This window comes from Symphalangus syndactylus, chromosome 2 (assembly GCF_028878055.3).
Source record: "Symphalangus syndactylus isolate Jambi chromosome 2, NHGRI_mSymSyn1-v2.1_pri, whole genome shotgun sequence".
In the NCBI taxonomy this organism is placed as follows: domain Eukaryota; kingdom Metazoa; phylum Chordata; class Mammalia; order Primates; family Hylobatidae; genus Symphalangus; species Symphalangus syndactylus.
In genome coordinates this window covers 13,575,106-13,591,592 of record NC_072424.2, presented here as the reverse complement: position 1 = coordinate 13,591,592, position 16,487 = coordinate 13,575,106, and the positions used below count along the sequence as shown (strand labels likewise).

The window sequence follows — 16,487 nt, the reverse complement described above, 5'->3', positions numbered from 1 at the left end:
CTTTTCTTTAAATACTTTAGCATGTTGAACACATTTCTTTCTTTCTTTTTTTTTTTTTTTTTTTGAGATCGAGTCTTGCTCTGTCGCCCAGGCTGGAGTGCAGTGGCGCGATCTCGGCTCACTGCAACTTCCGCCTCCTGGGTTCATGCCATTCTCCTGCCTCCGCCTCCCCAGTAGCTGGGACTACAGGCGCTCACCACCATGCCTGGCTAATTTTTTGTATTTTTAGTAGAGACAGGTGTTAGCCAGGATGGTCTTGATCTCCTGACCTCGTGATCCATCCGCCTCGGCCTTGCAAAGTGCTGGGATTACAGGCGTGAGCCACGGCGCCCAGCTGAACACATTTCTAATAGCTGTTTATCCTTGCATACTAATTTAATAATCTGTCCTTTTAGGTCTATTTCTTCTCTCTTCCTTTTTTTTTTTTTTTTTTTTTGAGACAGGGCAGTGCCTCACTCTGCCGCCCAGGCTGGAGTGCAGTGGCGCAATCTCGGCTCACTGCAGCCTTGAACCTCCCTGCAATCCTCCCGCCTCAGCCTCCCAAGTAGTTGGGACTATAGGCATGTACCACCACCCCCAGCTAATTTTTATATATTTTTTGTAGAGATGGGGTTTCGCTATGTCTCCCAGATTGGCCTTGAACTCTTGAGCTCAAGAGATCTGCCCACGTCAGCCTCCCAAACTGCTGGGATTACAGACATGAGCCACCATGCCTGACTGGGTCTATTTCTAATGACTGATTTTTCTCCTAGTTATGGGCCACATATTTCTACTTCTCTGCATGCCTGGTAGTTTCTAACTAGGTACTGGACATTGTACATTTTGTGTTTTTGAGTATTGTATTTCGTTGTATTCCTTTAAAGAATGCTGAGCTGTGTTATGGTAGACAGGTTATGGATGGATCAGTTGAGGGCTGTTAAGCTTTTTTCAGGGCATGGTGTCTAACATTTTTAAAGAGAGAGAAATTGAGGCCGGGCGCGGTGGCTCACACCTGTAATCCCAGCACTTTGGGAGGCCCAGGCAGGCGGATCACGAGGTCAGGAGATCAAGACCATCCTGGCTAACACGGTGAAACCCTGTCTCTACTACAAATACAAAAAAAAAAAAATTAGCCAGGCGTGGTGGTGGGCGCCTGTAGTCCCAGCTACTCGGGAGGCTGAGGCAGGAGAATGCTGTGAACCCGGGAGGCGGAGCTTGCAGTGAGCCAAGATCCTGCCACTGCACTCCAGCCTGGGCGACAGAGCGAGACTCCATCTCAAAAAAAAAAAAGTTATTTGTATTCACACTAGCGGGTTTATTGTTATTTTAGAATGAATTGATGAAAATTTAAAATTTCCTCAATTTTCTGTCCAGGCACAGTGGCTCACGCCTGTAAAACCCAGCACTTTGGGAGGCAGCGTGGGAAGAGTGCTTGAGTCAATTAGTTTGAGACCAGCCTGGGCAATATGGCAAGATCCCATCTCTACTTTTTTTTTTTTTTTTTTTTTTTTTTTTACTTTCTTTTTTTTATTATTAATTTTTTTTGCATACAAAAACAATAAACATTTTCTAAAAATACATACAAACAAAAAGATGCGTATCAAACATATTAGGAAGGTTGCACATGGGAAGTCGGGGAATAGAAATGGGGGTGGGCGTTAAAATAAATGAGAGAGGGACTTTATATGGATCAGTGATAATAACTCAATCCTCTATTTGGCAAAGAAGAGGGAGAAGGAAGAGGAAGAAAAAGAAAGTGGGATAAAGGATCAGAAAGGGAGGAAAATAGAAAAAATTAGAGTATGACTCCAGGGTAGACCTGTTTTGTTGTCATTGAGTTGGTTGGTTGGTTTGTCTGTTGTATTCTTCATGTTTCGTCAAGTTGGCCAGACTGGTCTCGAACTCCTAGCCCGAAGTGATCAACCCGCCTCGCCCCCCAAAGTGCCGGGACCACAGGCGTGAGCCACCACGTCCAGCCCCCACATTGCTTCTGGCCTCCGTGGTAGACCTCCCAGACGGAGCGGCCAGGCAGAGGAGCTCCTCACATCTACCCAGACACGGGGCGGCCGGGCAGAGGGGCTCCTCACTTCCCAGACCGGGCGGCCAGGCAGAGACGCTCCTCACTTCTTCCCAGACGATAGGTGGCCGGGCAGAGGCGCTCCTCACCTCCCAGACAATGGGTGGCCGGGCAGAGGCACTCCTCACTTCCCAGATGGGGCAGCCGGGCAGAGGCGCTCCTCACTTTCCAGACGATGGGTGGCCGGGCAGAGGCGCTCCTCACCTCCCAGACGATGGGTGGCCGGGCAGAGGCGCTCCTCACATCCCAGACGATGGGTGGCTGGGCAGAGGCGCTCCTCACCTCCCAGACGGGGCGGCCGGGCAGAGGCGCTCCTCACTTCTTCCCGGACGGGGCGGCCGGGCAGAGGCGCTCCTCACTTCTTCCCGGACGGGGCGGCCGGGCAGAGGCGCTCCTCACTTTCCAGACGATGGGTGGCCGGGCAGAGGCGCTCCTCACCTCCCAGACGATGGGTGGCCGGGCAGAGGCGCTCCTCACATCCCAGACGATGGGTGGCTGGGCAGAGGCGCTCCTCACCTCCCAGACGGGGCGGCCGGGCAGAGGCGCTCCTCACTTCTTCCCGGACGGGGCGGCCGGGCAGAGGCGCTCCTCACTTCTTCCCGGACGGGGCGGCTGGGCAGAGGCGCTCCTCACTTCCCAGACGGTGGGTGGCCGGGCAGAGGCGCTCCTCACTTCCCAGACGATGCGTGGCCGGGCAGAGGCGCTCCTCACTTCTTCCCGGATGGGGCGGCCGGGCAGAGGCGCTCCTCACTTCTTCCCGGATGGGGCGCCAGGGCAGAGGCGCTCCTCATTTCTTCCCGGACGGGGCGGCCGGGCAGAGGCGCTCCTCACTTCCCAGACGGTGGGTGGCCGGGCAGAGGCGCTCCTCACTTCCCAGACGATGCGTGGCCGGGCAGAGGCGCTCCTCACTTCTTCCCGGATGGGGCGGCCGGGCAGAGGCACTCCTCACTTCTTCCCGGATGGGGCGCCCGGGCAGAGGCGCTCCTCATTTCTTCCCGGACGGGGCGGCCGGGCAGAGGCGCTCCTCACTTCCCAGACGGTGGGTGGCCGGGCAGAGGCGCTCCTCACCTCCCAGACGGGGCGGCCGGGCAGAGGCGCTCCTCACTTCTTCCCGGACGGGGCGGCCGGGCAGAGGCGCTCCTCACTTCTTCCCGGACGGGGCGGCCGGGCAGAGGCGCTCCTCACTTCCCGGACGGTGGGTGGCCGGGCAGAGGCGCTCCTCACTTCCCAGACGGTGGGTGGCCGGGCAGAGGCGCTCCTCACTTCCCAGACGGGGCGGCCGGGCAGAGGCGCTCCTCACTTCCCAGACGGTGGGTGGCCGGGCAGAGGCGCTCCTCACTTCCCAGACGGTGGGTGGCCGGGCAGAGGCGCTCCTCACTTCCCAGACGATGGGTGGCCGGGCAGAGGCGCTCCTCACTTCTTCCCAGATGGGGCGGCCGGGCAGAGGCGCTCCTCACTTCTTCTCGGACGGGGTGGCCGGGCAGAGGCGCTGCTCACTTCCCAGACGGGGCGGCCGGGCAGAGGCGCTCCTCACTTCCCAGACGGGGCGGCCAGGCAGAGGCGCTCCTCACTTCCCAGACGGTGGGTGGCCGGGCAGAGGCGCTCCTCACTTCCCAGACGGTGGGTGGCCGGGCAGAGGCGCTCCTCACTTCCCAGACGGTAGGTGGCCGGGCAGAGGCGCTCCTCACTTCCCAGACGGTGGGTGGCCGGGCAGAGGCGCTCCTCACTTCCCAGACGGTGGGTGGCCAGGCAGAGGCGCTCCTCACTTCCCAGACGGTGGGTGGCCGGGCAGAGGCGCTCCTCATTTCTTCCCGGATGGGGCGGCCGGGCAGAGGCGCTCCTCACTTCCCAGACGGGGCGGCCGGGCAGAGGCGCTCCTCACTTCCTCCCGGACGGGGGCGGCCGGGCAGAGGCGCTCCTCACTTCTTCCCGGACGGGGCGGCCGGGCAGAGGCGCTCCTCACTTCTTCCCGGTCGGGGCGGCCGGGCAGAGGCGCTCCTCACTTCTTCCCGGACGGGGCGGCCGGGCAGAGGCGCTCCTCACCTCCCAGACGATGGGAGGCCGGGCAGAGGCGCTCCTCACTTCCCAGACGGTGGGTGGCCGGGCAGAGGCGCTCCTCACTTCCCAGACGGGGCGGCCGGGCAGAGGCGCTCCTCACTTCCCAGACGGGGTGGCCGGGCAGAGGCGCTCCTCACTTCCCAGACAGGGTGGCCGGGCAGAGGCGCTCCTCACTTCCCAGACGATGGGTGGCCGGGCAGAGGCGCTCCTCACTTCCCAGACGGGGCGGCCGGGCAGAGGCGCTCCTCACTTCCCAGACGGGGTGGCCGGGCAGAGGCGCTCCTCACCTCCCAGACGATGGGTGGCCGGGCAGAGGCGCTCCTCACTTCCCAGACGATGGGTGGCCGGGCAGAGGCGCTCCTCACTTCCCAGACGGTGGGTGGCCGGGCAGAGGCGCTCCTCACTTCCCAGACGGTGGGTGGCCGGGCAGAGGCGCTCCTCACTTCCCAGACGGTGGGTGGCCGGGCAGAGGCGCTCCTCACTTCCCAGACGGGGCGGCCGGGCAGAGGTGCTCCTCACCTCCCAGACGGGGCGGCCGGGCAGAGGCGCTCCCCACCTTCCAGATGGGGCAGCAGCCGGGCAGGGGCTGCAATCCCAGCACCCTGGCAGGCCAAGGCAGGCAGCCGGGGGATAGAGGCTGCCGCGAGGCCAGACCACGCCACCGCACTCCAGCCCGGGCAACACCGAGCACTGGGTGAGCGAGACTCCGTCTGTAGTCCCAGTACCTCGGGAGGCTGAGGCGGGCAGAGCACTCGGCGTCAGGAGCTGGCGAGCAGCGTGGCCAAGATGGCGAACGCGTGCCTGCATCCCAAGGAGAAAAGGCAGGCAGCGGTGGCGCGTGCCGGCAGACCCAGGCAGTCCGCGGCGCGGGCAGCAGCAAGCCGAGTAGATTGTAGCCTGGGCCAGAGAGGGAAAGAAGAAAGAAAGAAAGAAAGAAAGAAAGAAAGAAAGAAAGAAAGAAAGAAAGAAAGAAAGAAAGAAAGGAAGGAAGGAAGGAAGGAAGGAAGGAAGGAAGGAAGGAAGGAAGGAAGGAAGGAAGGAAGGAAGGAAGGAAGGAAGGAAGGCATGTCTACTTTTTTAGAAAATAAAATAAAAATAAAATGTCCTTAATTTTCATTTTTAATAGGAGTCATTGATAAATATAATCCACATAACAAAAGCCCTAAATTTTTTTTATTATTATTATACTTTAAGTTTTAGGGTACATGTGCACAATGTGCAGGTTTGTTACATATGTATACATGTGCCATACTGGTGTGCTGCACCCCAAAAGCCCTAAATTTTGAGTCCTCAAAAATTTTAAGAGTCTAAAGAGGTCCTAGGACCAAAAAATTTGAGAGCTGCTATTTGAGAACAATAAAAATAAAAACCTTAATATAATCTGCCAGCAACTGTGAAAAAGTTTTCCCACAGTAGAACACAAAACTTCTCTAGTCATTCATCAAACTAACAGACTTTCATATTCTTTTCCTAGTTTTGGGGGGGTAGCTTTGAAGAGTATGTATTCAGGTTTTTAAAATTTCTTTGAGCTTCTAAATTTCTCTCACAAATAACAGTTTTTAAATGAAAAGTACATTTTCTTTCCTTTTTTGAGACAGAGTCTCACTCCATTGCCCAGGCTGGAGTGCCAGGCGTGATCTCTGCCCGCTGCAACCTCCGGGTTCAAGCAATTCTTGTTCCTCAGCCTCCTGAGTAGCAGGGATTACAGGCGCCCACCACCACATCCAGCTAATTTTTGTATTTCTAGTAGAAACGGGGTTTCACCATGTTGGTCAGGCTGGTCTCAAACTCCTGACCTCCAGGGATCTGCCCACCTTGGCCTCCCAAAGTGCTGGAATTACAAGTGTGAGCCACTGTGCCCAGCCAAGTAACTACATTTTCTAAAGCAAAAACACTTAGTGAGAACAGTAGTATCATTTTACACTTTTATAAATCTCCTTAATGTATGGCTTAATAGAAGACAGATTTTCATATTAGCTTCTACATTCAATCTGTAGCCCCTCAAAAACTCCACCATACCCTCAGGAAAGAATAGGAGTATAAAGAGGTAAATAACAATTTAAGAATATTATTATTATTTTCCTTTTCTGAGACAGAATCTTGCTCTGTCACCCAGGCTGGAGTGCAGTGGCACAATCTTGGGTCGCTGCAACCTCCACTCCCCAGGTTTAAGCAATTCTCCTGTGTCGGCCTCCTGAGCAGCTTGGATTATAGGTGCCTGCCACCACGCCCATCTAATTTTTGTATTTTTAGTAGAGACGGGGTTTCACCATGTTGGCCAGGCTGGTCTTGAACTCCTGACCTCAGGTGATCCACCGCCTCAGCCTCCCAAAGTCCTGGGATTACAGGTGTGAGCCACCGCGCCCAGCCAATTTAATATTATTATTAAAGCAGTTTGGACATCATGAAGACCCCTGAAAATGTCTCAGGGACTCCAAGGAATCTCTGAACCACATTTAAGAATCACTGCTGTAGAAAGCAGTGTCCTTATGAGAGCGGTTGGTTCATAATGAAAACCTGCTCATGGAAGTCAAGCTCACGGGTGAGGCAAGGCTGAACAGTTGGCACTAAAGCTGCCATCACTAGAGAGGCAGTTCCTGGAGCTGCAGAGGGTCACGTCTGTCAGTTCTTTGCTGCCTCCTCCTATGGCATCTCAGCTCTTTCTGCCATGATCACATTCCTCTTCCTAATGTACATCCTTTAGAAGCATTTTTTTTGAGTCAGGGTCTCGCTCTGTTGCCCAGGCTATAGTGCAATGGCGAGATCATGGCTCACTGCAGCCTCAACCTCTTGGGCTCAAGTGATCCTCCCATCTCAGCCTCTAGAGTTACCAGGACCATGGGTCACACCACTATGCCCAGCTAATTTTTGTATTTTTTGTAGAGATGCAGTCTTCCTATGTTGCCCAGGGAAGTCTCGAACTCCTAGGCTCAAGCAATTTTCCTACCTCTGCCTCCCAAAGTGCTGGGATTATAGGCGAGAGCCACTGTGCCCAGCCAGAAGTTTTCTATTTTTGGAGACAGGGTCTCACTCTGTCACCCAGGCTGGAGTGCAATGGCACAACTTTGGCTCACTGCAACCTCTGCCTCTTGGGTTCAAGTGATTCTTGTGCTTTAGCCTCCCAAGTAGCTGAGATTACAGGCATGTGCCACAACGCCTGGCTAATTTCTGTATGTCTTGTAGAGATGGGGTTTTGCCATGTTGGCCAGGCTGGCCTCGAGTAATCTGCCTACCTTGGCCTCCCAGGTGATGAGATTACAGGCATGAGCCACCGTGCCCAGCCCCAGAAGTTTCGCTAGTGAATCACTGTTGGTAGTAATGTCTCCCGGGTTTGTTTCTCTGAATAATTTTATTTTCATTTTCACCTTTGAAAAATACTTCTTCTGGCTGGGCACGGTGGCTGAAGCCTGTAATCCCAGCACTTTGGGAGTCCGAGGTGGGCAGATCACGAGGTCAGGAGTTCGAGACCAGCCTGGCCAACATGGTGAAACCCCATCTCTACTAAAAATACAAAAATTAGCTGGGTGTGGTGGCGCAAGCCTTTAATCCCAGCTACCCAAGAGGCTGAGGCAGGAGAACTGCTTGAACCGGGACCCGGGAGGCGGAGGTTGCAGTGAGCTGAGATCACGCCATTGTACTCCAGCCTGGGCAACAAGAGTGAAACTCTGTCTCAGAAAAAAAAGAAAAGAAAAGAAAAGAAAAATACTTTTTTCTGGATTTACAATTCTGAGTGATTTTCTCCCCTCTGGAAGGCATTAGCCTACTCTCCTCTGTCTTCATAAGGCTGCTGCCAGTCTACCATTTTTAGCATGATCCATTCATTCTCTCTGGCTGCTTTTTTTTTTTTTTTTTTTTTGAGACGGAGTCTTGCTCTGTCACCCAGGCTGGAGTGCAGTGGTGCCATCTTGGCTCACTGCAAGCTCCGCCTCCCGGGTTCACGCCATTCTCCTGCCTCAGCCTCTCCGAGTAGCTGGGACTACAGGCGTGAGCCACCACACCCGGCTAATTTTTTTTGTATTTTTAGTAGAGACGGGGTTTCACCGTGGTCTCGATCTCCTGACCTCATGATCTGCCCGCCTCGGCCTCCCAAAGTGCTGGGATTACAAGCGTGAGCCACCGCGCCCAGCCCTCTCTGGCTGCTTTTATGGTCTCCTCCTTGCCTTTAGTGTGCCCCTGTGGTGTGATTTGAGGCAGCTTTCAGCCTTGTGTTGACCTTTTTTGAGGTCATTCTCTACATGTCCTTTTTCGACCTGTTATTTCATTCTTGTTCAGAATAGTCAGTAACTTTCCAATCCCTTTTTAAAACCAACAATACAGTCTTAGATAGAAGAATTTTATGGGCTTCAGTCCTAAGAATGTACCATTCTACTTCAAACCACTAAAAAAAAAGTTATTTTAATGGAGTGTTTAGCCTATTTACATTTATATGATGATATGTTTGTGTTTAAAGAGAGCGTTTTAATATTTACTTACTTTTTACTTTTTTTTTTGAGATGGAGTTTCACTCTTGTTGCACAGGCTGGAGTGCAATGGCGCACGATTTTGGCTCACTGCAACCTCCACCTCCTGGGTTCAAACGATTCGCCTGCCTCAGCCTCCCGAGTAGCGGGGATTACAGGTGTGTGCCACCACACCTAGCTAATTTTTGTATTTTTGGTAGAGACAGGGTTTCGCCATTTTGACCAGGCTGGTCTCAAACTCCTGACCTCAGGTGATCCTCCCGCCTCAGCCTCCCAAAGTGCTGGGATTACAGGCATGAGCCACCACACCCGGCCTTAATAATATTTCTTTTTTTTTTTTTTTTTTTTTGAGACAGAGTCTCGCTGTCGCCCAGGCTGGAGTGCAGTGGCACGATCTTGGCTCACCGCAGGCTCCGCCCCCCGGGGTTCACGCCATTCTCCTGCCTCAGCCTCCCGAGTAGCTGGGACTACAGGCGCCCGCCACCTCGCCTGGCTAATTTTTTGTATTTTTAGTAGAGACGGGGTTTCACTGTGTTAGCCACGATGGTCTCGATCTCCTGACCTCATGATCCGCCTGCCTTGGCCTCCCAAAGTGCTGGGATTACAGGCATGAGCCACCACACCCGGCCTTAATAATATTTATTTTCTATTTATCTTACCTGTTTTATTTCTTTTCTCTCTCTTTTTTTTTTTTTGCTTTCTTTGGAAAAATCAAGTATTTACTATTATTTTAAGTTCTAGCTGTCTCAGGAGTTATCAAATACTTTCAAATAGATTGTGCGTGTGTGTGTGTTTATCTGGTTTTTCTGTAAAAAAGTTGTTTTTCTAGTTTTCAGTGGGAAAATTGGCATGCTCAAAGCTACTGCATCACAACTGGAAGTAGAATCCTTGATGAGCTCTTGAATGGGGCTTTGCTGCAAGTGGGTCATAGCTGAAAGAACTAGCTGTGAAGAGCTTGAACCCCAGCTTCATGTGCACCAACAAGGTTGCACTTTTAGGCAGCGGTAGACTCAGACCCACATGGGGAGGAGGAGCAGGGTGGTTTGGCAGAAGGGGCATGGACAATTGGGCCTGTCAGACTAGGACACTAGGAGGGAATTCTGGCTTGGCAAATTTACTCTCGGTGAGATTTCAGCTAGTTATCAAGTTTCTTTCTTTCGGTTCTTTCTTTTACCTTGTTTTTTTTTTTTTTTTGTGAGATAGGGCCTTGTTCTGTCACCCAGGCTGGAGTGCAGTGGTATGAACATGGCTCACTGCAACCTCAACCTCCTGGGCTCAAGCCATCCTCCCACCTCAGACTCCCGAGTAGCTGAGACAACAGGTGCACACCACTATGCCCAGCTGATTTTATTTATTTATTTTATATATTTATTTACTTAAGAGACAGGGTCTCACTCTGTCACCTAGGCTGGAGTGCAGTGGTGCAGTCTCAGCTCACTGCAGCCTTGACCTCCCAGGCTGAAGTGATTTTCCCACCTCTGCCTCCTGAGTAGCTGGAACTACAGGCAGGCACCACCATGCTGGGTTAATTTTTTTTATTACTTGTAGAGATGAAGTCTCATTATGTTGCCCAGGCTGATCTCAGACACCTGGGCTCAAGCAATCCTTCTGCCTCGGCTTCCCAAAGTGCTGGGAGTACAGGTGTGAGCCACTGTGCCCAGCCTTTTAAAATGTTTTATAGAGATGGGGTTGCATCATGTTGCCCAGGCTGGTCGGAAACTCCTCAGCTCAGGTGATCCTTCCACCTCAGCCTCCCAAAGTGCTGGGATTATAGGTGTGAGACGCTGCACCCAGCTGCTTATTTCTTTATGAAATAGAGACGGGTATTCACCATGTTGCCCAGGCAGGTCTCAGACACCTGGGCTCAAGCGATCCTCCCGCCTTGGCCTCCCAAAGTGCTGGGATTACAGGTGGGAGCTACCGCCCCTGGCCTTGGCTAATGTATGTAAAGTAGTTAGTACTGGCTGGATACTGAGCCAGCCCTGAAGAAATGGATGGCAATGGTGTTGTTAAAGTAATTGGGCCTCACTGGGCCTTGTGGCTCACACCTGTAGTCCCACCTAATTGAGAGGCTGAGGCAAGAGGATCACTTGAGCCTAGGAGTCCAGGCCTAGCCTGAGCAACATAGCGAGACTTCATCTCCAAAAGAAAAAGAAAAAAGGAAGGAAAGACCACTGGGGTCTCAACCCTTAGCATTTTGCAGACCACCAAAACCTGGAAGGGGTCAGAGGCTGCTGCCTGGCTGGCCCAGCTGTTGGAAAGAGGCCTGGGGAAAGGTAGGAAGAACCGTGGATTCCCTCCTGGAGCGAGCTGCCCTTCCCAGCCCAGGGTGGGTGTGCTTGGGAGTAGCACCCTCTGGCCATGTGCAAGGAAGCCCTACCAGGCCCACAGCCCAGGTTATGCTTGGCCTCTTCCCCTAACAGATTCCAGGCAAGTCTCCTGCCTCCTCCACCCTGTTTTCTTCCCAGCCAGGGCAGCAGAGCAGGTCCTGCTGGCTGGCCTTTGAAGTCCTGCTTTTAACTTAGCCCCATAGCTGGGATGGGGTCAAGTGAGGAGACCTCGTGAGGCTAAACTAATCAATGCCCTGAAATGACATTTCTCTTATCAGTGGATCTTCCCCCTGGCTGCACTTCAGAATCCCGGGGAGCTTCAGCAAATACCACGGCCGGGGCCCATCCCCGGGGCTTCTGGAGCAGGGCTGGGGCCACTGGTAGGGTCCAAGAGCTCAGCAGGTAATTTTATTTATTTTTTGAGATGAAGTCTCACTGTCACCCAGGCTGGCGTACAGTGGCATGATCTTGGCTCACTACAACCTCCACCTCCTGGGTTCAAGCGATTCTCCTGCCTTAGCCTCCCGAGTGGCTGGGATTACCAGCGCCCACCACCATGCCCGAATAATTTTTGTATTATTAGTAGAGACGGGGTTTCACCATTTTGACCAGGCTGGTCTCAAACTCCTGACCTCAGGTGATCCGCCCTCCTCGGCCTCCCAAAGTGCTGGGATTACAGGCGTGAGCCACTGCGCCTGGCCTCAGCAGGTGATTTTAACGAGCAGCCAGAGTTGAGATGGCTAGTCTAAGCCTCTAGTCTCAAATGTGTAGCCTGTTGAGGCTGGAAGAGCTCCAGAGACCCTCCGTCTGGCCCTCATCTTACACGGGGAGACAGGTCTGCGAGGAGCCCGTGGGCTGGGAATGACAGTCTCTGTTTCCTGCCCTGCCTAGGACCTGAGACTACATTCCTTTTTTAGAGCACAGCGTGGCAGTGAGCCAGCATCTCAGCCCCAAAACAGGTCAGGCCAGGGAGGAGTCCAGGCCTGGTGACCATAGCTGCTGTCACTCAGGGCACACCCACTGCCTGCCAGGCTCTGGGTGGACACCTTCCTTCCACCACATAGGTGGCATTATCCACGCTCTCTGGTGATGACAGTGAGGCCCACTTGGCCAAAGGCCACTTGGGAGGAAGTGACCCAGCCAGGAATCATCCAGAAGCTGACTGACCCTCAGGCCTGTGTGTGTCCCATGAACCCTTCCTCTACCCCTCCCTCCCAGGGGAGGAGAGCACCAGTGCAGGAGTCAGCAGACAGGGGCCCCTTCCTGGCACTGCCAGCTGGGCCAACAGGAGGAGAGAGAGGCAGGAGCAAAGACCTGCTTGTCTGAGCCTCGGTGTCTCTTGCAGTCCAAATGCCATCTGGTCCTCGGTACAAATATATTTCTAGGAAATCAGTGATGTCCGGGCTGTTGCAGCCTCACCTCTGGACACTTATATAATCATTAACAAATGTCTGCCATTAAAGAGAAATGACTGTCATTTGACACCCAAGCTCCATTTTCAAACAGCAGACTGGTATGTACCCTCCTCCTGAAAAGAGTGGATTCTAAAACAGACGGCTGAGCTCACCTCTTCCTGATCTGCACGAAACAATCCTCCAGATGTAAAGGTCTCAATCCGGCCTCCCAGCCACGGAGTTCTCTGTCCACAGGGTTAAGGCTCCTATTCAGATTCAGCTAAAATGGTACTTCATGAAGTTGACTTTCTTTTGTTTTGTTTATTTTTTGAGACAGAATCTTCTTCTGTCATCCAGGCTGAAGTGTAGTGGCCCTATCTCGGCTCACTGCAACCTCTGCCTCCCGGGTTCAAGTGATTCTCCTGCCTCAGCCTCCCGAGTAGCTGGGATTGCAGGCACGTACCATCATGCCTGGCTAATTTTTGTATTTTTAGTAGAGATGGGGTTTCCCTGTGTCAGCCAGGCTGGCCTCGAACTCCTGACCTCAAGTAGTCTGCCGGCCTCAGCCTCCCAAAATGTTGGAATTACAGGCATGAGCCACTGCCCCCAGCCAGCCATTGTGCCTGGCCCCAGCCTTTCTTCTAAAGGAATGTGTTTAACTATGTAGGCAGGAAATGCACTCTTCCAGCTTTTAGATTACAAAAATGCTTCCAAGGACACAAGGCGTTCTCTTGTGGCCTTGTGGCTGTAGAAAGCCCTTGAGTGAAGGGTAGACGATGGGGCTTTGAGGGTCACACGGCAAGTGCTGGGCCCAGCTTGGCCACAGACTGACTTGAGGAACTCGGACAGATCACTTCTCCCTGCGCCTCCACCTCCCCACCACCGCCGTTTGGTAAGGCAGCTGGAGCAGCTCAGCTGTCCACACACCTGGCCACCCATCAGGATGACCTGGAGAGCTTTTTGGTCTGCTGCCTTTTAAGCCCCTCGTCTCTCTGAAGCACAGCCAGGTTTAGGAACTCCTGGCCAGCAGGCTGCCAAGCCCCCAGCTCTGACGGTCTGAGTGTCTGGTGGGAAGCTGCAAAGCCCTTGGCCCGCCAGCATGTCTGACCCGATGTTTTTTGCCACTTCAACTCCTGGTGTGTTGTAATCATGACAGATCTGGTTATCCCGGGATGGTCCATTCAGTCTTAGAACCATAGCTGACATTTGTCAAGCCCTTACGAAGGGTCAGTCTTCCTCACACCGGTATCTTGTTTATTCCCCAGAACAGCCTACTGTTCTAAATCTAAATCTAAACCTAAATCTAAATCTAAATCTACTGTTACTAGATTTTGTTTATGGCTAAAGAAACTGAAGGACAAAGTATCTAGCATGCATTTAGGTTGAGACTTGAAGCATGGAGCCAGGCCTGGAACTTGGGGGGCCTGGCCCAGAAGCCTGTGGCCATAGTCACTCCATCACTCAGTCAAAGTAATGGGGCCACTCTTGGGGGTGCAAGGTGAACCCAGCAGGAAAATGGCTGCTTCCCCAAAGCAGCACACTCTCCCGTCCTCATGCCCAGGTACCCCCCGATAGGGACGTTTTACTGCTTTCTGAAAGGTGTGCAGGGACCTGGTTCAGTCTTTGACATCGTGGCCAACAATCACAAGTGCCCCGAACATCTTATTCCTTCCAAAATGGGGTTGTCACCTGCGTGCCTTCCTTCTTCATATGACCCTGGAAAAGATTGCTCCGGAAGGTGCCCACTGTGTGGATGGGAAGCGTCAGAGGCAAGACTCTGGGCACATCAGCGTGTCTGTGGACGTGGACATGTGGCTGCCATCTTCTGCCTCTTGGTCAGGTAGTTGTCACTCAGCTACGTCCTTGCTCGGAATCCTTCCAGTGGGCTTGGCCAACCTCCTCCCATGTGCCAGCCACACAGAGGCCGTCTCAACCCTGGCCGCTCATTAAAATCACCTGCAGAGCTCTTGAACCCCCACCACTGGCCCCAGCCCTGCTCCAGAAGCCCTGGGGACAGGCCCTGTCCACGGTATTTGCTAAAGCTCCCCAGGGATTCTGAAGTGCAGCCAGGGAGAAGATCCACTGATAAGAGAAATGTCATTTCAGGGCATTGATTAGTTTAGACTCATGAGGTCTCCTCACTTGGCCCCATCCCAGACATGGGGCTAAGTTAAAAGCAGGACTTCGAAGGCCAGCCAGCAGGACCTGATCTGCCTGCCTAATGAGGTGGGCGGATCACTTTAGGCTAGGAGTTTGAGACCAGCCTGACCAACTTGGTAAAATGCTGTCTCTACTAAAAATACAAAAATTAGCCAGATGTGGTGGTGCACGCCTATAATTCCAGTTATTTGGAAGGTTGAGGCATGAGAATTGCTTGAACCTGGGAGGCAGAGTTTGCAGTAAGCCAAGATCATGTCATGTCACTGCACTCCAGCCTGGGTGACAGAACCAGACCCTGTCTCAAAAAAAAAAAAAAAAAAAGTGCTGGTGTGATTCCATCCTGCGCAGCTGTTCTCTTGAGCAGTGGTCGTTTATCCCCATCCGCCTTCTCTACCACCTAAGTGTATGCCGCCACCTGATGGAAGATTCGATGGACATGCACATGAGTCCTCTGAGGCCCCGGAACTATCTTTCCAGTTGTGAACTTAAGGCCAACAAAGATGATCACTTTAAGGTGGATAATGACGAAAATGAGCACCAGTTATCTTTAAGAACGGTCAGTTCATGGGCTGGTGCAAAGGATGATTGCACATTGTTGAAGCAGAGGCAGTGCATTAGAAGGCAGTCCAATTGAAGTAACACTGGCAACTTTGAAAATGTCTGTTTAGTCAACGGTTTCCCTTGGGGGCTTTGAAATCACACCACCAGTGGTCTTACGGTTGTAGTATGGCTCAGGGCCAGTGCATATTAGTGGACAGCACTTAGTAGCTGTGGAGGAAGATGCAGAGTCAGAAGATGAAGAGGAGGAGGGTGTGAAACTCTTAAGTATATCTGGAAAGCAATCTGTCCCTGGAGGTGGTAGCAAGTTTCCACAGAAACAAGTAAAACTTGCTGCTGATGAAGATGATGATCATGATGAAGTTGATGATGAAGATGGTGATGATGATGATGAAGAAGATGATGATTTTGATGATGAGGAAACTGAAGAAAAATCGCCAGTGGAGAAATCTATGCGAGATACTTCAGCCAAAAATGCACAAAAGTCAAATCAGAATGGAAAAGACTCAACACCATCAACGCCAAGATCAAAAAGACAAGAATCCTTCAGAAAAACAGGAAACAACTCCTAAAATACCAAAAGACCTAGTTCTGTAGAAGATATCAAAGCAAAAATGCAAGCAAGTATAGAAAAAGCACACTGAACAGTCCTGGGCACTACTGATAAATTAAGCCCAAAGATGGGGAAAAAGGAAAAGGAGAGACAAATATAGCCCATATTGAGTGTCATCAGCAATCCAGACTGTAGTCTTCTATTTTAATCTCAATCTCCTTTTCTGATTTGCCACCCATGCCTCTTCAGGCTGGAAATAATCTCACTCTTGATTCCCTAAAGCACTTTCTTCTGACTGCTGTGATTCAGTGAAACTTGACCTTTGCTTTCTATTACTTGTGCATTTGCCTGACCTCTGACCATGTTTTAAATCACCTTTGTATCTCTTTAGCTGCTCAATAAATATTTGAACAAAAAAAAAAAAAAAAAAAAAGAAGCTGGGCGTGGTGGCTCATGCCTGTAATCCTAGCACTTTGGGAGGTTGAGGCAGGCGGATCACCTGAGGTCGGGAGTTCGAGACCAGCCTGACCAACATGGTGAAACCCCATCTCTACTAAAAATACAAAAATTAGCTGTGCATGGTGGCCAGCACCTGTAGTCCCAGCTACACAGGAGGCTGAGGCAGGAGAATTGCTTGAACCTGGGAGGCGGAGGTTGCAGTGAGCCAAGATGGCGCCACTGCACTCCAGCCTAGGTGACAGAGAGAGACTCCGTCTCAAAAAAAAAAAAAAAGAAAAAAAGCTAGTGTGTGGGAAAGTGTTTATAACCTATAAAGAGCAAGGAGATTTGTCTATTTTTAACTTCCTTCCACCCTTTTCCTTCCTTCCTTTCTTCTTCCCTTCCTTCTTTTCCTCCCTGCATTTTTTTTGATTCTCCCACTTTTTCTCACTCAATCCCCTCAGACTTTGCCCCTTTGCC

At 52.1% G+C, this 16,487-nt stretch overlaps 1 pseudogene; it reads left to right on the top strand.

The window, feature by feature from the left end:
- Positions 1 to 14,876: 14,876 nt before the first annotated feature.
- LOC129464777 (nucleophosmin-like) lies at positions 14,877 to 15,905 on the top strand (annotated as a pseudogene).
- Positions 15,906 to 16,487: the final 582 nt, after the last annotated feature.